At 36.8% G+C, this 15570-nt stretch overlaps 1 non-coding gene across 1 annotated transcript; it reads right to left on the bottom strand.

The window, feature by feature from the left end:
* Positions 1-1238: 1238 nt before the first annotated feature.
* LOC111890399 (small nucleolar RNA R71) lies at positions 1239-1345 on the bottom strand. Its single transcript, XR_002849855.1, has one exon. It is a non-coding gene; the product is annotated as a small nucleolar RNA R71 (small nucleolar RNA).
* Positions 1346-15570: the final 14225 nt, after the last annotated feature.

Below are 15570 nucleotides of genomic sequence, written 5' to 3'. Positions count from 1 at the left end.
ACCTCTATTTATAGTAGTTGGACTTCAGATTACGCTGAGCGTAGTCTTCGGGTACGCGGGGCGTTCCTCGGTACGCTGGGCGTACCTGCAGACGTGGCGCGTATGAGCGAGGTTCGTACAGCGCGTGTCACTCTTCGGATGGATCGACGTGGCTCGTTTCAGATCATACAAGGCGAGACCGCAGGGCGTAATCTTTTCGTAAGCTGGGCGTACCTCGGACGCTTGGCGTCCCTTCTCTACGCGGGGCGTAGGCTCACACCCAGTCTCGCAATTTTGACATTCCGACTTCAAAAAATCATAAACTTTGCATACGAGCTCTGTTTTCGATGTTCTTTATATCCACGTGTAGGTGGGACTGTTCTCTAAAACTTTTGTTTAGACTTCGTCGGTTAATTCTCAACTGATTTTATATTTAATAGTATGAGAAGATTACACTGCTAAACGACCATGTAAAACTCATAACTTCTACATACAGACCCCGTTTTCGTCTGTCTTTTTATCGTTGAGCTCCTATTGACGAGATCTTCGATTCTTGTTTAGGTTGTGTCGGCTAAGATCGTTCGATCTATAATTCGAACTCCAAGTTGTGCACTGCTGATTCGAAACTTAGAAAAATCATAACTTCCTCATACTATGACTTTCGTATGCTACGACTTTAGTTTAGATCACCAAGTCTGAAAATCATTCTATCGTAAATTCACTATTTTCGTCACGCAGTGTCGTGTCGGTTTTGTCGCGAAACTTCGACAGGCCATAACTTCTTCGTTATAATTCGGATTTCGGCGTTCTTTATATCTCCGGAATCCTTGTCACGACCACTACAACTTTCTTTATCGAAATCGGGCTTACCTAACATCTTATTTTGACGCTCACTTTATTATATCTTTGCAAACATGTATATAATCACATAAAAGCATATAATTCACATAATTCACATAATACTCAAATAATTCATCTTTATTACTTCAAAGTAGGTTATAATGGTTGACCTAAATTATTACATCATCGTTAATGCTTAGCCCAGAAACACTGGCGTTACTGAAGAGATGGTAAAGATTTCAAACTATTTTAACGCTCTAAACGTAAGTAAGGATGTAGCGATGCTTCAACTTTTACCGGTCACATTGAACGGTGAAGCAAAAGAGTGGTTAAAATCACTTCCCTTTGGAGAAATCACGACATGGACTATTTTTGAGACTGAGTTCATAATCCAATTTACCCCTCCTTCAAAAGTGGTGAAGCTTAAAAGAAACATACAAAATTTTCAACGATTAGAAGGGGAGTCGCTATACGAAGCTTGGGAGCGTTACAAGAGATTGTTACAAATTTTCCCTCAACATGACTTCAATTTGCAACAAGAAATCTCGAGATTTTATGATGGAGTCAATGTGTGCACTCGCCAACTTCTAGACTCTCAAGGGCTCATGACAAAGAAGGATCTGAAAACAAATAAAGCTTTAATTGAAGAATTCGCCAAGCATTCAAGGGAGTCTTACAACCCAAGGGGGGAGGATATCACAAGAAGAAAAGCTAATATAGATGGAGTTTCTAAAGTCTTAATGATTGTAATGGCGAAACTCGACGCCATGGAAAATAGGCTCACATAGATGGATGGATCAATTAATGTGGTACACGATAGATGTGAATCCTGTGTAGGACCTCACACTATAAGGTATTGCGATCTGGAATACAAGAGAGCTCAAGACATGGCAAAATATCAACAACTAGAGCATAATCTCTATCAACTAGTACTAGTCCAATCCGAGAAAAATAGATGCTCTCGAGTCGATGCTATTCAGATTCATGGAATCTAGAAAAAAAGACATGATGCAACACTTAGAGTTCACCAAGCATCTATTTTGAGCATCCCACAAGTTGGGAAAATTAACAAAACTTGTTCAAGAAAATCTATCAGATCTACCTTCAAGAAACGTCAAGTCAATCCTTATGGCTCAAGTCAAAGTCGTTGATACAGAAGAAGAAGATGAATTGGTGCATCTGAAGGACCTTGAAGAGGAGTCTAATTAGTCACTCAAAGTAAAAAAAAAATAGAGAAGAAGAAGAAGAGTATCGTGAAGCTACCTAGTCACCACAATGTGGAGGCAATAGTGCCAATAAAAGAAGATTATGATTTTTCTATTGTTGAGCCGTATCAACCACCTCTTCCATCCCTATCTCGTGCCAAGGAAAATCTAGTGAAGCAGGGAAACACAATGTTCATGGAGCATACAGAAATTGAAGAGCAATTAGAAAAAGAAAAAAAAACATTCGAAACCTCCAATGTCAATGCCGATGATTTTTGAGGTGATTGCTTTTACAAGGCCACGGGATCAAGTCATAAAGATAGTTGAAGAAAAAGCAGAAGAATATGATGAGCCTAACTTTTACAAGAAAAAACCCGGAAAGAAACAAGACAAAAGCTAAAGACATGGGAATGAGGAAAGAACCCCAAGTGAAAGCACAAAGATGTCAACCCAACAATGCAAGAAAGCTCAAGAAAGGCATTCAACAGATGGGTTGCCTACAAACGAACAACGCTCAAGATGATGGAGAACGGGGAGGTTACACTTCCAGCTGACGCAACGTAGAGTGGGAAGGAGTCCGACTCACAAACCTTCCAAAAATAAGCGCATCTCGTGAGGCAACCCGATGTTTTTAAAGTTTGCATTTTCTTTTCTTTTTGATTTAGTTTTAGTTTTACTTTTCATTTTAGTTTTATTTTACCTTAACTGAATGGTGATGTGTTTCTCTAGTTCTTGATCTTATTTTGTAGTGTTGAACGAAAGTGAAGCAGTGAAGGAGCTTAATTTGAAGAAGTCGTGCGGTTTTTGAAGATCATAATTGAAGAACAAGTTTTTGAATAAGTGTGGGGTTCCCACATAATGAAGAGAAAAGCATTTTGAAGCATATTTACTGAAAAGAAGAGTGTGAATGGTCTTACACATTACAAAGAGTATGCCCACCTGTTTCAATCTTAGAAGATTCTTTGAGAAGACACCACGACGTGGACATCATCAACACGTCGTGGAAAAAATTTTAATCGTGACTGAATATGACTACACCACGACATGGCATCCTTAAACCATGTCATGGCGACATTATTTTACTCGACCTTGATGACCATTTGCTCAACACCACGACGTGGCGGAACTTTCCCATGTCGCGGAAGCGGTTCAACACATTTTTCAAGAATGGTTCTTTGATTTCATTCGATCTAGCACATTTGAATTTACAAGAACAAGGTCCTGAAGTACTGTTTCCAGAAACTATACAAGAAGTCTAAGCTTTACACACAAGTCTCAGAGTTCGATATCGCCACTACTACCCAAGGGGAGTCTGTTCCAATTCTTCCTTTTTAATTTTTATGTTCTTTAATTGTTTTAGTATGTAATGGGGACATTGCATCATTTAAGTGTGGGGTATAGGGTTGAATTAAGAAAAAAAAAGCATTCCGATTAAAAAAAAATTAAAAATGACTAGGATTTAAAAAATTATTATAAATATTTGAAATAATAATCTAGAATTAAATCTAGTGATAATTGACAAATTAAATGCTAGTATTGTGTGGGATGATCTGATGAGAGCCCAAATGTTTACCTGAGCCAATATATGTTGTAGTGTATTTGTGGCTTCCCATTTCCTAGTGAAAAGTCATGAGATATGAAAGATAATCTGGTAGTTTGTACGATGTAGTAAGTTTTGCAGCGTGTACCTCAAATCCATCCAGGAGAGCTTATGTAGTCATTGCACTTAGACTACTATCTATAACTAATAAAGGTTGAAGTTAAGCTCCCTTGCTTAAGCATGTTAGATTTAGAAAAAATGAGATATATATAAAAAAGAGAAAATTACAAGAAAAAAGTTGTAACAATTTTGGAGCTATCTAAGTATGAAGATCAAATGATCAAAAATTCTGAAGAATCAAAAAGTCGAAGATACCAAAAATCAAACAAGAAGGTGCTGAATTCTAAGCTATCAAAGAGTGAATATCAAATAAATGAATTCAAGGAGCTCCGTTGTGGTATCAAAGCTGCAATTTTTTTAGATCATATGTATGCTTGGGAAGCTTAACCAACAATACCTTGTGGTTAAGAAAGATTTCTGAGGATGGATTAAGAGGGTTGCAAAAATGAGTGTCGTATAAACTAAGGGGTGAATGTTCATAAGGATTTTGAGTATTTAGGATTAGGAAGTTTTAGGAATTATAGACACAAATACATGCATTGCGGTATTGGGATGATGGTTGGGTTTAAAATGGATTATTTTACGTGATATTGGTAAGTTAAAAATCAGTTTGCTTGGGGGCAAACAAAGGTTAACTGTGGGGTATTTACCTACAAATTTCAAAATTAGGGTTTCCTTAACCCTCCATGATTTCGAATATGGCAAGGATTGAAATCCTTGCCTTCCTCCCTAAGATTTGTTATTTTTGAAAATTAGGGTTTTTTGTAGGGTTATCCTATTTTTGGTAATTATCTCCTTGTTTGATTAATTGGATAATTATAAAATTTGATTTATCTCTCCCATGAGTTTTGAAATTTAGGGGGGGAGAGAGAGAATTAGGTTAAATTATCTTGATTAATTTAATTGGATAATCCTCATAATTGATTTAATAAATTAATTAAATGTTGAATTAAAATGATAATATTAAAACTTTAAATTTAACTTAAATTCTTTAAATTTCGAAATTTAAAATTAAAAAACCCTAGTATTTTGAAAAGTTAAAAATACATCCTTGTTTAATATTTACTATATGTATAAGACTAAGTCAGTCGAACCGCTAGTACGCCTCATTCTCGAAGTCAATCTATATGGGGAGTTTAAGGATGCGACCTATAAAATGACCTTCATTGGGTATCCACTCTTACCCACTGCTCCCTTAATTGGTGGAGAGTTGTTAGCTGGACGACTTTGATAGGATATAACCTTATTAAACGTATAATGATGACAAGTAACTAAACTATTTTCTAAAATCCCAGTCTTAGTTACTTTAGGAAAAATGTGAATTTGATGCTAATCAATGAAAATGCACATTACACATTATAAGTCGTTAGTGGAGCGCGTGTGGCTAACCGGCACACTAATATGGGACTAATAAAGCGTGGTAATGGGTGTCTCAAAAGTTATCGATGATTAATGGAGCGCGTGTGGTTAACCGACACATTAAAAGGAGATGATAAATGACATCGAGAGTACCAAGCTACTTTGCATGGTTATTCACATCTCGTTTGTGATTCTTGGCATCCCAATCACAAAAGTAAGAGCATAATTGAGATTAATCTTGTCATTGATTAGATTCAATGAATCTCAAATGATCTACGAGTTTCATGAGATTGAAATTGGTAAATGCTTTACCTACCTAAAATAGATTTGAATTTGATTACGACATCCCTCTTCAAAGTTCGAATCAAAAATATGGATCCTAGCCAGAATTTAAATTTATGGGTTAATTATTAAGGATAAAAATAAACTAACTTGAATTTTCGTTTCTCCTATTATAGATTTCAAGTTCAGACAACAGTGGTCTTCCTTATTCTTTGGAAAAGGGTTTTCCTCCTTCTTCTGAAGATGATCTTCCACATTCTTGTCAAGGTGAAAGTGTGTTCCCTTCTTCAAGAAATGGTGGAAATAGAGGTCATGCTTCTTTAACTCTTCCTCCTCCTCCTCCTCCTCTGCTAACTCTCCCCATGTCTCAAGTTGAAAGATACGAAACTACTCAAGCCCTATTAGCATGTAAACATCAAGATGTAAATTCTATGTGTGCACATGTTCTGGAAATGAAATTGCACATTGACAAATTGGATAGAATGGGTGTCGTTTTCCCAAGGGAGCAGGCCATTGATTTAGTTGTACTTTCGCTTCCCAAGTCATATTGTCAGTTTTTTGAGAACTTTTATATGAGCGACCATGACGTGACCTTAATTAATCTGACACATATGTTGATTGTTGCTGAAGCAGTAATGCTTAAGAGCACAAGTGAAGCAAAAGTGTTTGAAGGATCTAACTCCAAAGTTTCCATGGACATTGACAATGGTGACAATGGTAGTCTATAATATATTTCTCTTCCCAATGGAAAGGGATCGGCCAAGGTCAAACCGTTTGACCATGTGGTAAAGAGAAAGGCTAGTTCTGAGATAGTTCCATGTGCTAATCCTAAAAGGTCCATATGTTTCTATTTCCAATTGAAGGGACATTGGTTGTGAAGTGGCCTAGACTACATGAAAGATCTTAGAGATGGTAAAGTCAAGTCATGTGACTCTACTTCAGGTACATCCATATCTAACTCCATTATTTTATTAAGTTCCTATTTGTGGATTCTTAATACATGATGTGATGATCACATTTTGAAGTTTTTAGGATCTAAGAGAAAGAAGGAAGCTTAAGAAGAGTAAGCTAATTCTAATCATGAGAGATGGATTTCGGTCACATAGTTCGATGATCAAAATTTGGAGCTGCTTAAGAGTTATGATAATTTAATACATTACTTAGGAGATGTCTAGAAACATTGTTTTCATTTATGCATTGTAAGGACAAGTTCCAAAATTTCATTTATTATCAATAAAAGTGAAATTTTTGTTGGTTTACTTTATATTTCCTTGCAATGGCATTTATGAAAGTGTTGGTTACACTTCTATTATTAACAATATTAATTGTGGTTTTGATTCTTGTTATATCGCTTGTGGTATTTTCATAATTAACCAAGTGAAAAAGGAATTCTCATCGTCCAAGTTTCAACTAGATAAAAACGTAGAGTCATACAATTCGAATTGTGTGATGTATGAGAATCTTGATTTTTGGAAGATTATGACTAATTCGTTGATCACATGATTATATGAGTCAAGTGAAGGACTAATGGATCTAGTACACATTGATGCGGACTATTCAGATCCGCCACAAAGGATGATAACTTTATCCGTCATGATTTACTGATGATTTTAGCAAATATGGTTGTGTTAATAAGATTAAGCATAATTCTGATATTTTTGAAAAGTTTCAAAGAGTAACAGAATGAATATGAAGAATCTATTAGGCAGAAATATAAAAGTTTCTCCAATCTGAAAGAAAAGGAGAGTACTTTAGTATCATGTTTTATGATCATCTTAATGATTGTAGAACTTCATCACAGTTGATCCTCAAAGAACATCGTGGAGCAATTGTTTGACTAAGAAGAGGAATAAGATATTGTTGAAACGGTTCAATTGAGAGATGAGTCATACTTTGTTTCCAATCAAGTATTAGACTCATACTCTTGTTACTAAAAATCGTATCTTGAAGCTTGTTTCGTACTAATTAGGTTTAAAACACGTCATGAAATGTGGAGTAATACTATTTTCTTACTTTGGCACATTTAAAATTGGAAGTTGTGATGTTTTGGTTAAAACAAAGGACAAACTAAGGCCAATTCCATGAAGTGGTTCTTGTCGAGAATCCACACTAACTTTTGAATATGTGTTTTTGCTTGTCAATGATTTTTCCTTGAGAAAGAAACTTATATGTCAAGAAGTTAATTGGAGTCTTAATGATCTTGAAGAGTTTTAGGAGTCAATCAAGAATAAACCTTTTAGTAATCACTAGCACATGACCTAAGGTTGATAACATATCGTGTTAAGTTGACACATTATTGTTTCTGTGCATCGTCCATTTGAGTTGGCAATGCTTATGAGTTCTATGGTTCTCATTTGACTGCAAAAGGAAGAGAACGGTGGTCAGTGATAGTACAATGGTCAATGGGGGTAAGATGCTTAAACAACATGGAAGCACTGGTAGGCCCTTGTGCTACAAGAAGGCGAGAAATTAAGAACAAGTAAAGTTCAGTTCATGAAAGCTGAATTAGAATTTAATTCGTCATATGCCTTGTATTATGATTGTAGGATGGAAATGATAGATTCACATGGATGGGGACACATACGCCATAAAATCTAGGTGGAAAAAGGTTTCACTCTAATTCATGAAAATGATTATGAGAAAACACTTTTGCTAGCAGATTTTAAAGATTTGATAAATATATTCATTTGATAATGAAAAGGGTTCTATTAATGCTTATCTTAATGGTGTCTTTTATTTTGAAGCATTGCCTTGTAATGGAATATATGAAACTGTGATGGTTGTAGATAACTTAGGAAATGATGTGTTGTGTATTGATTCATCCAATGGTTTGGATAAAGCATGCTTGTGGCATTATCGTCTTGGACATGTCAACAAGAAACGCATAGCCTAACTCCAAAAGGATGGAGTGTTGGAGTCATTTGACCTTAGGGACGATGACGTGTGCGAGTCTTGTTTACTTGGAAAGATGACCAAGTCACCCTTCATTGGAACTTGTGAGACGGGTGAGGGTCTATTGGATCTCATACACTCTGATATGTTGTCCCTTTAGATCAACCACAAGGGATGTGAGCCGCTTCTACGTGACTTTTACCGATGATTATAGTAGATATGAGTATATCTACTTAACCAAGCACAAGTTAGAAACCTTTGAAAAGTTCAAAGAGTTTAAACAAGAAGTGGAGAATCAGTTTTGAATTCCACGACTATCTTAAGGAATGCGGAATCGTTTCGCAATTGACGCCACCTAGGACACCGCAATTGAACGGTGTGGCTGAGAGGCGTAATCGAACCTTGTTGGACATGGTTTGTTCTATGATGAGTCGTGCTTTACTACCTATCTCATTTTGGGGGTATGACTTAGAGACTACCACCCATATCCTTAACTTAGTCCCTACGAAGAAGGTTGCCAAAACACCTCACGGGATGTGGACAGGGAAGGCTCCCTCTTTGGCACATATCAAGGTTTGGGGTTGCAAGGCTTTCGTAAGACGAGAGACTCACTACAAGCTCGAACCTCCTAATGAGCGGTGTATTTTCATCGGCTACCCGCAGAAGTCCTTTAGATATCTCTTCTATAGACCGAGTGACAATGTTGTCTTCGTTACGAGGAGAGGGGTTTTCCGAGAGCGAGAACATATAAGCCAAGGGGACAGTGGGAGGCAAATCGATCTTGAAGAGATTCAAGAGTCGAGCGATGAAGGAACTTCTAACACTGGCGCTCAACCCGAGGAGGAAACTTCGGTTGAACCGATTGACGAGTCCTTACCTCTTAGACGTTCAGATAGAGTTAGGGTTCAACCCTAATTTTATGGTTTTCATATTACTACCGAAGGGGATACGTTCATTAGTGATAGTACACTAATGAATCTGGACGAACCTAACAACTATAAGGAAGCCATGGCAGGCCCGAAGTCTGCAAAGTGGAAAGAGGCGATGAACAACGAGATTCACTCCATGTATGACAACAAAGTTTGGAATTTGGTTGACCATGTGCTCGGACGTAAGACGGTTGGGTGCAAGTAGATCTTCAAGAAGAAGACCGACATGGATGGGAATGTGCACACATATAAGGCGCGATTGGTCGCGAAAGGTTTCACTCAAACTCCCAGAGTTGACTATGATGAAACCTTCTCATCGGTTGCCAAGATAAAGTCTATTAGGCTAATGCTAGCCATTGCTGCATTTCATGACTATGAAATATGGTAGATGGTTGTCAAAACCGCTTTCCTTAATGGGCAGTTGGCTTAGGATGTTTACATGGCTCAGCCAGAGGTTTTTGTCAATGCGAAGCATCCCAATAGAGTGTGCAAGCTTGAGAAGTCCATTTATGGACTTAAGCAAGCATCTCGCAGATGGAATCTTTGTTTTGATGAGAAAGTCAAAGAGTTTGGTTTTCTACGAAGCGAGGATGAATCATGTGTATATGTCAAAGCCAGTGGGAGTATAGTTAGCTTCCTCGTATTGTATGTTGATGACATACTACTTATAGGAAACGACATCCCGACACTGCAGGAGGTTAAGTCCTGGCTCGGGAAGTGCTTCGCTATGAAGGACCTCGGAGAGGCTTCCTATATTTTAGGAATAAGGATAGTGAGAGACAGAAGTAAGAGACTAATAGGACTTAGTCAGAATACTTACTTGGACAAGGTACTAAAACATTTTAGTATGGAGAATTCAAAGAAGGGGGAGTTACCGATCCAAAGTAATGCCAAGTTGAGTAAGACTCAAAGTCCGAGTACCGAAGTCGAAATAGCAGAGATGAGCCGAGTACCTTACGCTTCCACTGTTGGCTCGATCATGTATGCTATGACTTGTACTCACCTTGATGTGGCCTTTTCTTTGAGCATGGTCAGCAGATATGAAGGGAACCCTGGCAAAGCGCATTGGACCGCGGTCAAGAACATTCCTAAGTACCTTCGGAGGACCAAGGAATGGTTTCTAGTCCTTGGTGGGAGTGATGACTTAAAGGTGCGAGGCTATAGTGACACCAGTTTTCAGACCGACAGGGACAACTACTGTTTGCAGTCGGGCTGGGTCTTTACCCTTAGTGGAGGAGCTGTGACTTGGAAAAGTTCTAAGCAAGGGACTATAGCTGATTAAACGTGCAAATCAGAGTACGTTGTAGCAAGAAAATCGTCAAAGGAGGAAATATGGTTGAAGAACTTCATTGGAGACCTTGGAGTTGTGCCAGCCATAAAGGAGCCCATGGAAATTTTTTGTGATAATGAAGGAGCGGTTGCCTTGACTAAGGAACCGAGGGATCACGGCAGATCTCGGCATATCGACAGAAAATATCACTTTATTCCATATCGGGTGGAAGGACTCCTCGTAATTAAGAGGGTATTATCATCAGAAGATAACCCATCAGATTCACTTACAAAGGGACTAAGCAGGGTTAAGAACTTGCAACACGCTACGAGCATCGGGCTAAAGGACGATATTATTTTAGAGTAGATAGTTTAGAAACGTGTAATAGATAAACTGTAATTAACATTTGATAATTAAATAAAAGAGTATTATTTATTAGTAATGTTACTATGTTATGTTAATGTTTACCTATTGTTTCACTTTGCATGTTTTGACTTCCTAAATAATAAGAATTATTCGAACCGTCCACAGTCGTTCATATGTTGGAAGTAGGTATGAATGAAGATTGTCATGAATTGGTGTGTAGATTGTCTAAAGTGTATTAGACATAGAAAAAGTTTGCTACAACGTTCATGAGTGCTTATGAGTTTGATTTTAGCATTGGAATAAACCCACGCTTGCTGGAATCACTTCATGGAATTTATCTCGAGTGATCACAAGCTGATAATATCATATGGTCATAAAACCAAGATAGATGGTTTATTGTTGGCTAGTTGATTGTACATTGGTAATGCGTAAACGCATCAGTAACTTGATGTTATAAAACGCATTGTTGTGTATGAATTAATTAGTGAATAGTAAATGCATATAAGTAGAAGTTTATCTGTTCCTTTTATCCTAAGTGGGTAAAAGTGATATCAGGGCCCCTCGATGATTTGGTTTGACTTATGTGTCGGGCCCGGTCAGGACTGAGTTGATTTGTTCAATTAAGTTCTATGTCAAACGAATCAGAGATCGAGAAACAAATCGCTAGACAATAAGTATGAATATGTTCCATGTAATTGTCCGCACGATATCTAGAATGGAGGACTATACGATCCCTTATCTAAAGGAAAGGTTACTGATTGGATCAGAGTTTGACAGCATCTTTAAGAGATATGATTGATAATCAGATTGTGCTTACATTTGTAGTTACTAGACTTATCCAAGTGGGAGACTATTGGATTAGTGTCTAAGCCCGTAACTATATTTGGTAAGTACTTGACCCGATTGTGCATGGTCCTTTTGGGTTGCCTTCACCAAAGCAACATGATAGGATGATTTATTAAGAAAGAGGTTATTATGATTTATTAATATGTTATATGAATAATACATTAATGGAGAAATCATATAATTAAATTAATATCAGACAAGAATTAATTAAGAAATTAATTATGTGGCTAAAAGAGATTAATTTAATATCGGGGACTTAAACTGTCAAATGTGTGATAGTTGAGTATTGGACTGGGGAGCCTCTTGGACTAGGCATGGACGAAATTAGGATGTGTACATCCCTAATTTCGGCTCTAAGGCCTTATTCCAAAAGCTTCCTTGGATAGCTTAAGGCCTAAGCAGTCCATTAGGGTTTTTGACTAAAACCCTAGCAAATCCAGTATAAATAGGACCCCTAGGCTACAGAAATCGGCTACCCTAACCCTAAGAGTGATAGAGCCGATTTCAAGAATCCTTCAACCTCTCTCCAAGATCATTATTTTGCTATTGGTGTTTGTAAGCCCTTAGAGGAGTTACGCTTGTGACTTTAAGCTTCAAAGACAAAGAGATTCAAGCAAGCAACAAGAGGTAATGATCTAGATCTGATTTGTTTCTTATAATTTCGAATTATTCTCATTAGATCCATGAACGCTGCTGGAGCAATGGTGAGCCCGAATGGCATCACCACGAACTCATTGTTGGATTTTAGTTCACAAAAAGTTTCATAAACTTGAAAATATTGCAATCAAAAGACTTTAAATTTAGAACATAACATAAACATTTTATACCCACCAATGATCTTCTTGAAAGTTATAGAAAGATTTAAACATCAACCAAAGAAAGGATGACAAAATAACAACCTTTGTAGTTCTTTGGGTCGTCTTAGGAGGCTTGAAAGTTGATGAAGAATGTGGAACCTTTGAGACACCAACAATGACTCAACTTGATGAACATGCTAGTCCATAAAATTTTAAGAACCCTTAAGCTTTAGTTCATATCAAAATATAAACAAAAGAGTGTAAGGAAATGCAAGTAAGCTTCAAGGTAAGAACCAAAGATGAGAGAGTCATATCTCTCTCTCTCTCTCTCTCTCTCTCTCTCTCTACATGTTATGGTTTTAGTGTATCAAATCCAAGACCAAATGAAAGCCTCAAGTCTTGTATATATAGTAGAAACAATACCCTAATTTTTGAATAAACTAATCAAAAGACCATGCCCTTATTTAAATAATGAAAGATCCATTCTCTTATTTAAATAATAAAAAAAGCCATACTCTTATTTAAATATTCAAAGAGTCATTCTCTCATTTAAATAATCAAAAATCCATAATCTTCATTTTTGACTCTTATTTTATAAAATAATAAAAGGAAGAAGGCAAAAGCTTTATATTTTATAAACCAAGTTTATAAAATATAAACTTTAACTTTTTGGTAAAAGACTAAAGAATTTTTCTAGTACATAATATTGTGCATGACTTATTAATTCATACCATATGAATTATATATATATATATATATATATATATATATATATATATATATATATATATATATATTGATTGTTACTTGCTAATGAAAATTATTATTTTCTAGAAATATATATAATTTCCAATTTAATTATAAGAGTTTATTGAATATTTATTAAACCTAATTTCTAATAAATAATCAATTGTATCAAGTTGTTGTTAGTGTGACCCATTAGTATCATATGTTAATTAAAGTATCACTTTAATATGATTCTTGAGCATACAAGATCTTTCCATCTCCCACTTGCACAAGATTCATAGTGAGCATCTAGCAACATTTAACTTCCCCCCATCAACATACAACTTCGTGCCATTCTATAAATGCCCAATTCCCAATAATCTCAAAACTACCATTGGTGTATAAGGTAAGTTTATCAGCTATGCCTTTGCTACAGACATCATGTTGAACATGAGATACAGATCACAATCAATTTCATTAGTTGTTCAACTTTTGTTAAGGTTCCTTAGATGTCTAAATCTCAACACATAAGAGGAACAAATCTCATCTTGACTATATAAGCCTCTTGCATAGTTCACACCATACCAGAAAATGGCTTTTATAACTGCCTGGTTAAGGAACAACATTTGACCATATCAAAGCATAGTGGATACAAATATAACCTTTGCCCCTTCGGGACAACAGCTGGTGTAGAAGGCGTTCGTGACATCCGCTAACCATCACCTGCTCGCAATCAAATCCATCTTCCTGCAAAACTATGGGGTCCACATGCCCGAAACTCTCGGAAAGTCAAAGTGCGGGCTCCCACCATCACCACCATCAAATAAACGGAAAGCACCCAGACCCTCATCCATAATCTACAGAATACCCTCCTTAACCGTACCAAAGATCACATGAGTCTACTCAAGAATACTACATGTAATCTTTGCTGAAATGAACTCCCATATCTGATCATCCATGAACTCAACCCTAGAGCCCGAACCTGAACCATCACTGGTACCAGAACCACTACCAGAACCTCCTCGAGTGACAACCATACTTAAAATAAACCATATAAACTATCAGAACATACTCGAAGAATCCCATATTCTACAAGCTCCCTGGTATCATCATGACTGTCCTTGACTCTTGTACGAATCCTTCTACTTCTAGTATTACAAGCCCATATTACCTTCCACGTCTATCTGTACTTTCCTCAAGAATCATCCTGAATCCCCCAAGTTACTTCCCTATCAATCCAAATAACCCTTATCAAAACAAAGCTCTCGGTACCGAATCATCTCCAAGGTTTTCCTAGGGCCACCATCACACCACTCTCCGCTATCAGCTATAGAAGCACCTCCCCCTAAAATCCTCTAACTAGCTTATGAATATAATTAAATACCACCGACACCCGATAATTCTTCGAATGAAAGGTCTCACACTACAACGGTTGGACTCAAACAAGAGATGGCTCATACATTAGGCAAATAAAGACATTTATCCTATAATTCTATCATGCAATCCTGAGCAGATCCTTAGCCCTAATCTAGCACGCGATTCACAGATTCTCAATTCAAAGTATCACACAAAACATGTATGGGTATTTTGTGAAAATTTACTTGAGCTCGGTCGAATTCATGCACCACACCCCTTTCTTTATTTAGAAATTTTTTTAGAAAACCATTTCTTTTTTTTGAAAAACTTACCAAACCCTCGGTTTGAGTTCAGACACACCCGAGGGTATGCCCGAATCCCTCAAACAATGGCTCTGATACCAACTTATAACGTCCCAAAATTTTATAACAAAAAATAATTCATTTTAGATTAGATAAACCCACCAAACATTCATTGTTTACAGAAAACCATTATATGAAAATCAAAGTATAATGACAATCACCCTGAAAACATCAAAGTCAACATGTAGAAATCAAGAATGCATGCGATGGAATTAACCTGAGCCCTTCCCCTTTGAACCGGAAATACCTTAAATATGTTAAACATAAACCATAAGCAAAAGCTTAGTGAGTTCCCAAAAATACCTCATACCATACATATCATGCATACATACATGTATTAGGCCCCGCCAATCATCCAACCCTGCCCGATACATTCTTGTAGTGATCTAGATTATGATGACATGTGCGGAATTGTTAAGATCAAGTGAATCAATCAATCAAGAAGAACACAAAGAGTAAATAAACATGTTTAATCTCCATTAGAATAGTAATAATACATGTGGGTATTATTATTTCTCTCACTAAAACTAATCACTCCAAAATGGGTCTTACATAAAATGGTAGTCACTCACTTCCTATTTATAAGAAAGGCTAAACCCATTACACATCACAAGAGGTTAGCCACATCCAAGGAGAAATTTTCACCCTAACATTCTCCCCCTCAAAGTTAGGATTGGATGTCTCGGCTTCAATTTCCAAAC

Source organism: Lactuca sativa, chromosome 4 (assembly GCF_002870075.4).
Source record: "Lactuca sativa cultivar Salinas chromosome 4, Lsat_Salinas_v11, whole genome shotgun sequence".
NCBI classification, from domain to species: domain Eukaryota; kingdom Viridiplantae; phylum Streptophyta; class Magnoliopsida; order Asterales; family Asteraceae; genus Lactuca; species Lactuca sativa.
Note: the sequence above shows the minus strand (reverse complement) of the source record. Positions and strands in the feature narration are given on the sequence as shown.